This window comes from Mus musculus, chromosome 11 (assembly GCF_000001635.26).
Source record: "Mus musculus strain C57BL/6J chromosome 11, GRCm38.p6 C57BL/6J".
In the NCBI taxonomy this organism is placed as follows: Eukaryota; Metazoa; Chordata; class Mammalia; order Rodentia; family Muridae; genus Mus; species Mus musculus.
In genome coordinates this window covers 87,004,511-87,013,785 of record NC_000077.6, presented here as the reverse complement: position 1 = coordinate 87,013,785, position 9,275 = coordinate 87,004,511, and positions in this window count along the sequence as shown.

Here is a 9,275-nt window from a genome sequence, read left to right as displayed (position 1 = left end):
TTCAGTCTTTCCTGTCCCCTAACTTATGCTGAGACTAGTAGGTCAGTAATTCCAGCCACACAGGATCGGGAGCACTTGTGTTTCACAGTGAGTTTGTGGCTGGCCTAGAGAATGTAATGAGACCCTGATCTAAATAAAATATGCAAATAATGGCAAATATGCAAATCCGTGGTTAAGAGCACATACTGCTGCAGAGGACAGGGATTTGATTCTCAGCATCCATGTGGTGGTTTACAACAACCATAACTCCAGTTTACAGAGGCCAATACCCTCCTATGGCCATGGAGGGCACCAGGCATGTGTGTGGCATACATATGTACATTTTCTAAAAAATGAAAAAAAGCAATGAAAGATGTAAATAGTAGGCACAGTGGTTCATGCCTTTAGTCCCAACACTCAGGAGGCAGAGGCCAGCCCTGGTATACACAGTGAACTATATTCAAGTTAGCCAGAGCTACATAGTGAGACCCTGTCTCAAAATGAAATGTAAGTAAAAAGTAGGGATGAAGATAATATGCGTGTGTGTGCGCGCACACACATACACAAATAAATAAAGTAGGTAAATAATTAATAAATAAATAAAAAGGGCTGAGGATGGGGGTCTGTGATACAATACTTGCCTAGCTTGGAAGAAGTTCTAGATTTGACACTCAGAAGTACAAAACACACACACAATTTTAAAAGGACAACTCAGTGTGTTGGTTAGTTTTGTTTTTGTTTTTTTTAAATCAGCTTGACACAAAGTAGGGTCATTTGTAAAGAGGGAGTCACAATTAGGAAAATCCCTATGTCAGGTTGGCTTAGACTCAAGTCTACGGGGCATTTTCTTTGTTAATGATAAGCATAGAAGGGTCCAGTCCGTTGTGGATGCTACTACCCCTAGACAGGTGGTCCTAGGGTGCATTAAACAAGACAAAAGAAAAACAAACAGCTCCCCAAGCTGATATGTACATAAATAAATAAAGTAAGTAAATAAGTAAGTAAGTAAGTAAGTAAGTAAATAGACAATAAATAGAAAGAGCTGAGGTTGTGGTCTGTGGAAAACCAGTTTTGGAATCTGCTTTCGCCAGTGGAGTGTCACTGAGTACATCAACCACAGTCCAGGAGACCCCATGCCAAAAAGTAGCTGCTCAACAGAACAAACTCAATGGTGTTTTATGAACTTTTTCCTTAGTTTTGCTTTGTTTAGGCCTTTTTTTGTGTTATTAGTCTTTTGCCAGTTTGTTTTAAATTTTGTTTTTGTAGGGAGTTTTTGTTTCTTGATTTCTGGTTCTGGCATTCTGTTATTGTGTATAGTTTTTTTGTTTTGTTTTGTTTTGTTGTTTTTCTTTTTGTTTTGAGAGAGAATATAAAACTTAAAATTGGGTGGGGAGGGGAAAACATGATCAAAATATATCCTATGAGAAATTTTTAATTAAAAAAGGAAAAGCAGTCCAGATTTGGGGGTGCACAACTATCCCCCACTCCACCCCACCCCCACCCCCTAATACTGAGTTTCACTGTGTAGCCCTGGCTGTCCTGGAACTCACTCTGTAGACCAGGCTGGCCTTGAACTCACAGAGATCTGCCTGCCTCTGCCTCCTGAGTGTTGGTATTAAAGGTGTGTGCCACCACCGCCCCACTTGGTCCACACTTTTAATCCCGGCACTCTTTGAGATCAGTCTGGTACACAGTAAGGTCTGGGCCAACCAGAGCTACAGAGTGAGCCTGTGTCCAATATAAGAGCAGCCGTGGGGGCTGGAGAGATGGCTCAGTGGTTAAGAGCACCTACTGCTTTTCCGAAGGTCCTGAGTTCAAATCCTCGCAACCACATGGTGGCTCACAACCATCTGTAATGAGATCTGACGACCTCTTCTGGTGCATCAGGGTTAGGTTAAGACAGCTACAGTGTGCTTAGATATAATAATAAATAAATCTTTAAAAAAAAAAAGAGTGGGGCTGGTGAGATGGCTCAGCAGGTAAGAGCACCCGACTGCTCTTCCAAAGGTCCTGAGTTCAAATCCCAGCAACCACATGGTGGCTCACAACCATCTGTAATGGGATCCGGTATCCTCTTCTGGTGTGTCTGAAGACAGCTGCAGTGCACTTACATATAATAAATAAATTTTAAAAAAAAGAGCAGATGGGGGTGGGGTGGGGGTGGGAGGAGGGCGAGATGAATCAGCAGGCAAAGTTTCTTGCTGTCCAGGGTGAGGACAGCAACCCATGTGGTGGAAGAGAGCTGACTCTCACAAACTGTCCCCTGACCACTGATGGCATATGATGGCAGGCATATGATGGCATGTGTGCACAGCACCCCAACACACAAAATAAAAAAGGACATTTTTTTAAAGCCAGAGTATGATCATTAATCAAGAAACTTTTAAGTTATTTATTTTTATTTTATGTGCATTAGTGTTTCACCTGCATGTGTATCTGTGTGAGCTTCTCAGATCCCCTGGAACTGTTTTACACAGCTGGGAAATGTAATCCCAGCTTGCGGGAGGCTGAGGCAGGATTGCTAAAAGTTCAAGGCTAACCTGAAATACCTAGTAAGTTTAAGACAGCCTGTGAGACCCTGTCTCCAAAGCAAAGCAAAAATAAACAAAATGTGTTTTTAAAATCCTAAATAAATAAAAGAATGTATCTCTCCACAACCTTCTTAAAAGGATTTATTTATTTTATGCATATATGAGTACACTGTAGCTGTCTTCAGACACACCAGAAGAGGACACCGGATCCCATTATAGATGGTTGTGAGCCACCATGTTGTTGCTGGGAATTGAACTCAGGACCTCTGGAAGAGCATTCAGTAGTATTAACCACTGAACCATCTCTCCAGCACCCCCCCCCCCAAAAATGAGGATCTTTGGCTCTCTCCATTATAGTTGTATTCACAGCTCTTGGCCTCAAATTTTTAAATTTCAGGGTGATCCCGAACGTTATAGGAAGCTCAGCGTGTATCTGGCCTCTACTGGTAGTGATGCTCCCAGAATGTTCTTAGATTTTGCCTGAGGCTGGTTGGGGTGAAGAGAGAACTCTTGGATTCATTAGGAATGACCAGGCCTGGAAAGCGGACACTGGGAAGCTATACCCAAGTTTAACCACAGGAGGTCTCCCTAGACCTAATTATGATTTGAGTCAGTCTTGCATTGGGTTGTGGGAACTACCGAATTGTTCTCTTTTGGTAATCTGAACACACCTGTTTTTATTTTTAAAAAATGCTGCCGGGCGTGGTGGTGCACGCCTTTAATCCCAGCACTTGGGAGGCAGAGGCAAGCGGATTTCTGAGTTCAAGGCCAGCCTGGTCTACAAAGTGAGTTCCAGGACAGCCAGGACTACACAGAAAAACCCTGCCTCAAAAAAACAAACAACAACAACAAAAGCTAAACCTGGTTGGGCCTGGTGGCACACATCTTTAATCCCAGCACTCAGGAGGCAGAGGCAGGTGGATATGTGATTTCCAGGCCAGCCAGGGCTACAGAGTGAGTTCCAGGAGAGCCAGGGTTACACAGAGAAACCTTGTCTCAAAAAAAAAAAACAAAAAACAAAAAAACAAAAACAGAAGTTACATTGATTTATTTGTGTGTGTGTGTGTGTGTGTGTAACTACAGTAGAGAAAGTTGACAAACTATAACCTGATATTTTGGCTGAGATGCCAGTAAGAAGAGAAAAACAACATTACGTAAAATCTCAGGAAATGGGAATTATTGGATTTAAAAATGTACTGATTGGTGCCTTCACTGTAACAAATGTTAATAAAACCAGGAAACTGGAGGGTGGGGTGGGGTGGCTTGTGCCTTTAATCCCAGCAGAGGCGAGTAGGTTTCTGGGAATTTGAGGTCAGCCTGGTCTACATCCTGAGTTCCAAACTAGCCAGGGCTACACAGTGAGACCCGGTTTTCAAAACAAAACAACAAAAGCCAGAAGCGCAGGTCCTCATTAGGCTGGAGACAGACGTTAATTTCCTTTCGAGAAATGAGTTTCGGCTGACGACCCTCATCCAGCTTACTTACTGGGTTATTTCTGAGGGTGATGTGTCCTGCACCCCATAACAGGCTTCACTGCGGAATATAGCTCTGCTTTTGTGGCTTCTTGCCAGTCTTTCTGTGACTTGCTCAGCGGAGTACTTGGAGGCAGGTAAGAGAGGGCTCAGCAGAGAGCAGAGAAGAGCACGGTGCCGACTCTAGATTCCTCTTCTGAAGAGAGGGTCTTGAGTTAAGCTGGGCATAGTGGCTTACGTCTATAATCCCAGTATTTGGAAAGCCAAGGTAGGAGACCACCTCAATCTTGAGGCCCTCATACTGTTGAGCTACAATGTGAGACCCTGTATCAAAACGACAACCAGACCATGGCCCAAGCAGGAGGGCTTGAGCTTCCATCCCTAGCACAGGGTAAAAGCTGAGCAATGAGTCTATAGCTTCAGCAATGTGGGCAGGGAGAAGCGAATCGCTGGATCATCGGCCAGCAGGTCTAGTTGAATCAGTGAGCTCTGGGTTCAGTGAGAGACCCTGTCTTAAAATAAAGTGGAGAAATTGGGCAGTGGTGGCGCACGCCTTTAATCCCAGCACTTGGGAGGCAGAGGCAGGCGGATTTCTGAGTTCGAGGCCAGCCTGGTTTACAGAGTGAGTTCCAGGACAGCCAGGAGAAACCCTGTCTTGAAAAACTAAAAAAAGGAGAGGAAGACATCACCTCTGGCCTCTCCACGCACGCGCGCACACACACACATACGCACACACACACATGAATGAATGTGTGCACACACAACTCAAGATCTTCAGGCTGGAGCACAGGTAGGTTAGCATACACAGCATACAGGAGGCTCTAGGTTCAATCTCTAGCACAGACCAAGGTTGAGGTGAGACAGATAGACAGACATACAGAAAGAGACAGACAGACACATAGACACGGGGACACACACGGGGACACAAACACATGCACACACACACACACACAGGAGAGAGAGAGAGAGAGAGAGAGAGAGAGAGAGAGAGAGAGAGAGAAACCAGGCCTGCAATCCCATCTACTAGAAGCTACAAAAGAATCTGAAAAAAAAAAAAAAAGGTAAAGAGATCTGATATGGTGGCAATGTGTCTAATCCCAGCACTTTGTAAGTTCGAGGCCAGCTTAGTCTATATAGTGAGTTACATGCCAGCCAGGGCTACATAGGAAGACTTTGTCTCAGAGAAGGAATTGTACTCTGTGGCACACTACTTGCCTAGCAAGACCCTAGGTTCAGCTCTCAATATGAGGGACAGGCAGAGGAGTAAAATGGATAGAAGACCCCAGATCCATAGTCTCACCATTGGCTGTACTTATAATCAACATAGCTATTTATTTTATTTTATTTAGTACATGCAGATGGCATGAATGTAGAGGACAGAGGACAACTGTGGGAATGGGTTCTTTCCTTCTGCCATGTGGGTCCTGGGGACCAAACTTAGGATTTTAGGCTCAGCAGCAAGCACCCTCCCCTACTGAGCCATCTTGGTGCCCTGTCACTTGGGAAACTTTTAAAGCCACTTCTGCCTGGGCTCCACCTGAGACCAATTAAATCAGAATTGCCTTGGTCTGTTTCAGACATGTCCAGAGGATTCTGCTCTATAAGCAAGTCTGAACTCTAACCCTAATGTATCTGAAGTCAGCTGGGCCAGGTTTGATGGCAAGGCCTGGAAAGAAGGCAGAAGCAGGAAGACCTCTGTGATTTCCAGGCCAGCAAGGCCTATAGAATGAGACTCTGCCTCAAAGAACTAACAGTATTCCAGACCTGCTGCCACACACCTTTAATGTAGAGGAAGAGACAGGCAGAACTCTGTGAGTTCAAGACCAACCTGGACTTCAAGGTAAACTGTGAGGCCCTATCTCAATAAATAAATTAAAAAGTCAGTCCAATTCCATATAGACAGGCTGACCTTGAACTCACAGGGATTAACCCGAATGTGCCTTCAGAATGTTAGAATTAAAGGCATATGGTGCTATCCCTGGCCAGTGTAGGGTGTTCTTTACCCCCAAGAAATTGCTGGAATTGGAATATTGCCATCATTTGAGACTAAACGTCTGGCTAGTTAAGTTGCTAGGCATCAGATGGAATTGTCTTTGGGTAATAGAAATAGATTCCATTTTGGTGTTGTTTGAAAAAGGAGTTGCCTAGATGATGTCGCCTAAAGTCTGGGTAGTTGGCCTCAGATTTATTAAGCACTCTATACTCTGGTAGCGTGCCAGCATCCCAGAAACCACTCAGCCTTTGTAAACTCAGCTCAGCGTATCAATTTCCCTTAGCTGGTGTATAGAATAATGAGCCTTTGTTTGGGCAGCCGGGCCTCGGTGTCTAGCTGGCTGAATCATCAACAGTCGACATGCGGGTTAATGAATTAACACTGTTCCAAAAAGAAAAACAAAACAAGACAACCCCCCTCAAAAAAAAAAAAAAAACAACAACAAAAAACCCAAACCCACAACCATAGCTTGGAGGGGGAGGGTAGGATACCTCTGTAATTCCAGCAGTTGGAAGGTGGAAGCAGGAGGACCAGAATTTAAAGTTAGCCTGCCATGGTGGTACACACCTTTAATGCTGGCACTCAGTAGGCAGAGTTCTGTCGAGTTTGAGGCCAGACTGTACTACCTAATGAGTTCCAGGATAGCCAGGACTATACAATCAGGGCTATTTCAAAACAAAACCATAAACAAAACAAAACAAACAAACAATAAAAACTTTAAGGTTGGAACAAGAGAGATGACTTAGTGGGAAAGTATTTGCTATGTAAGGGAAGACTAGAGTTGGCGTCCCCAGCACTCCGTAAGAGACAGGGGGACATGACTCTCTGCCTGTATTCCCAGTGCTTGGGAGGCAGAGACGGGGGAATCCCCAAAACAACCTGGAAAGCTAGACCAGCGAATCTGTGAGCTCTCCAGTCAAGTGAGAGATCCTGCCTAAATATCTAATGTGCAGTGTTAGAAGACACCCAAACAGCTAACACTGCCCTCCAGAAACACACACATACACACACATACACACACAAACACACACATATACACACTCAAGAGAACATACATATTCACACACACCTAAGACAAAAACAAAGTACAAGGTTATGCTCAAATACGGAATGAGTTTGAGTCCAGTCTGGGCTACAGGAAACCCTATGTTAAAACAAAACAAAACAAAACAGCCGGGCGTGGTGGCACACGCCTTTAATCCCAGCACTAGGGAGGCAGAGGCAGGCAGATTTCTGAGTTCAAGGCCAGCCTGGTCTACAAAGTGAGTTCCAGGACAGCCAGGGCTACCCAGAGAAACCCTGTCTCCAAAAGCCAAAACCAACCAACAACTAATCAACCAACTAACCAAAAAAGCAAGCAGGGCAGGCCAGAGGTGGTCACAGAGGCCTTTAATCCCAACTGAGAGGGAGAGGCAGGTATAATCTGTGTTTAAGGACAGCCTGGTCTATATAGGGAGTTCCAAGCAAAGGGCTACAGTTGAGACTCTGTCTCAAAACATATATACAGACAGACAGACAGACAGACAGATAGACAGGATTAGCGAGATGACCCAGCAGTTAAGAGTGTGTTGTGCACCTCTCTTGCAGAGGACCAGATAGAGATTGGTCTCCAGAACCAACACTAGGCTGTTTACAACCACACGTAACTCCAGTTCCAGGGGAACTTCTGGTTTCTATAGACACTTGCACTTATAGGTCCATGTTTAAACACACACACACACACACACACACACACACACATGGCACACATGCACATAAAAATTTAAAATGCAGTTTTGTCAAACCTTTGTCTATTTTGTGAAGTTTAACTTAGTGAAGAAGGATCACTGTAGTGCAGGCTGGCAAGATGGTTCAGTGAGTATGGGCCCTCGCCACGGAACCCGATGTCCTTAGTTCGAGCCCCAGAGCCCACATGGTGAAAGGAAAGAGCTGCCTGCCTAAAGTTGTTCTCTGACCTTTACATAGGTGTCCCCTAAAATAAATATATGTGTGGGGGAGTGATTTAAAATGTTATTACAGGACACAGTAAACCGTGAAATGTCATCTACTGAAAACAGACAGTGAACGGTCTGTGGAAACTTCCAGTGTAGAATTCCCATTTTCCCCTGGCGCGCCTCGGTAACTAATGGGAGTATACTTCAAACAACAAACCACACAATGGATTCACTCAGAAAACATCACATTCGACAGCTTTGGATACAATAGGATTATGCAATTGTTCTTCTCTGAAAATGAACACACACACACACACACACACACCCCAGCAGTTGTGTGTGGTCTCAAGTTTCCAGCTGCCCATTTGCTGACGGGGCTATTATCACAAGAAACATCTCAAAGCCAGGGAGGGAGGCTCAGGACTTGGGAAGCAGAGGAAAGAGGACCTGGAATTCGAAATTGCTCTCAGCTACTTAGTGAGTTTGCATCCAGCCTGGGCTACATGAGGCCCAGAGAGCAAACAGCACCTGTGGGCTACCCATGGACAAACTTCCAAGGAGCTTGGGTTGTATTGGGCTGAGGGGGACGGGGCTCCGTGGCCGGACACTTGTTTAATTCCCAGCATTAACAAATGAATAAAGTAAACAAACTAACAAGCAGTAGTGTTGTTTAAGACATTCGAAGACTGACGACAGGAAACTCCTGGTCTGGTGTGCTGCCAGTGAATCTACAGGAAGTCCCTGCACAGCCACAGGGAGAACAAAGGGGCTGGGTAAGAAGGTCCAGCCTGGCTAACCTGTGAGACCTTGGAAAATCTGAGGAGACAAGTCTGTGTTTGCCAGACATGGGAGAGCAGAATTTAGGCTCTATGGCCAGGTAGTTGTTTGTTTTAATTTAATTTTCTTTCTTTGTTTTATCTTTCTTTCTTTCTTCCTTTCTTTCTTTTTTCTTTTTCTTTCTTTTTTTTTTTTTTTTCCGAGACAGGGTTTCTCTGTATAGCCCTGGCTGTCCTGGAACTCACTTTGTAGACCAGGCTGGCCTTGAACTCAGAAATCTGCCTGCCTCTGCCTCCCAAGTGCTGGAATTAAAGGCATGTGCCACCACCGCCCGGCTCTTCTCTTCTCTTCTCTTCTCTTCTCTTCTCTTCTCTTCTCTTCTCTTCTCTTTTCTTTTCTCTTTCTTTTTTCCTTTTGAATCTTTCCGTGTAAAGGCCCTGACTCTCCTGAAACTCACCATGTAGACCAGGCTGACATGGAACTGACAAGAAAACTGCCTGCTCCTGCCTCTTGAACTCTGGGATCAAAGGTGTGTGCCACCACACCTGGCAGTTAATTTTAATATTTAAAGAAATGAAAACCAAGCAAG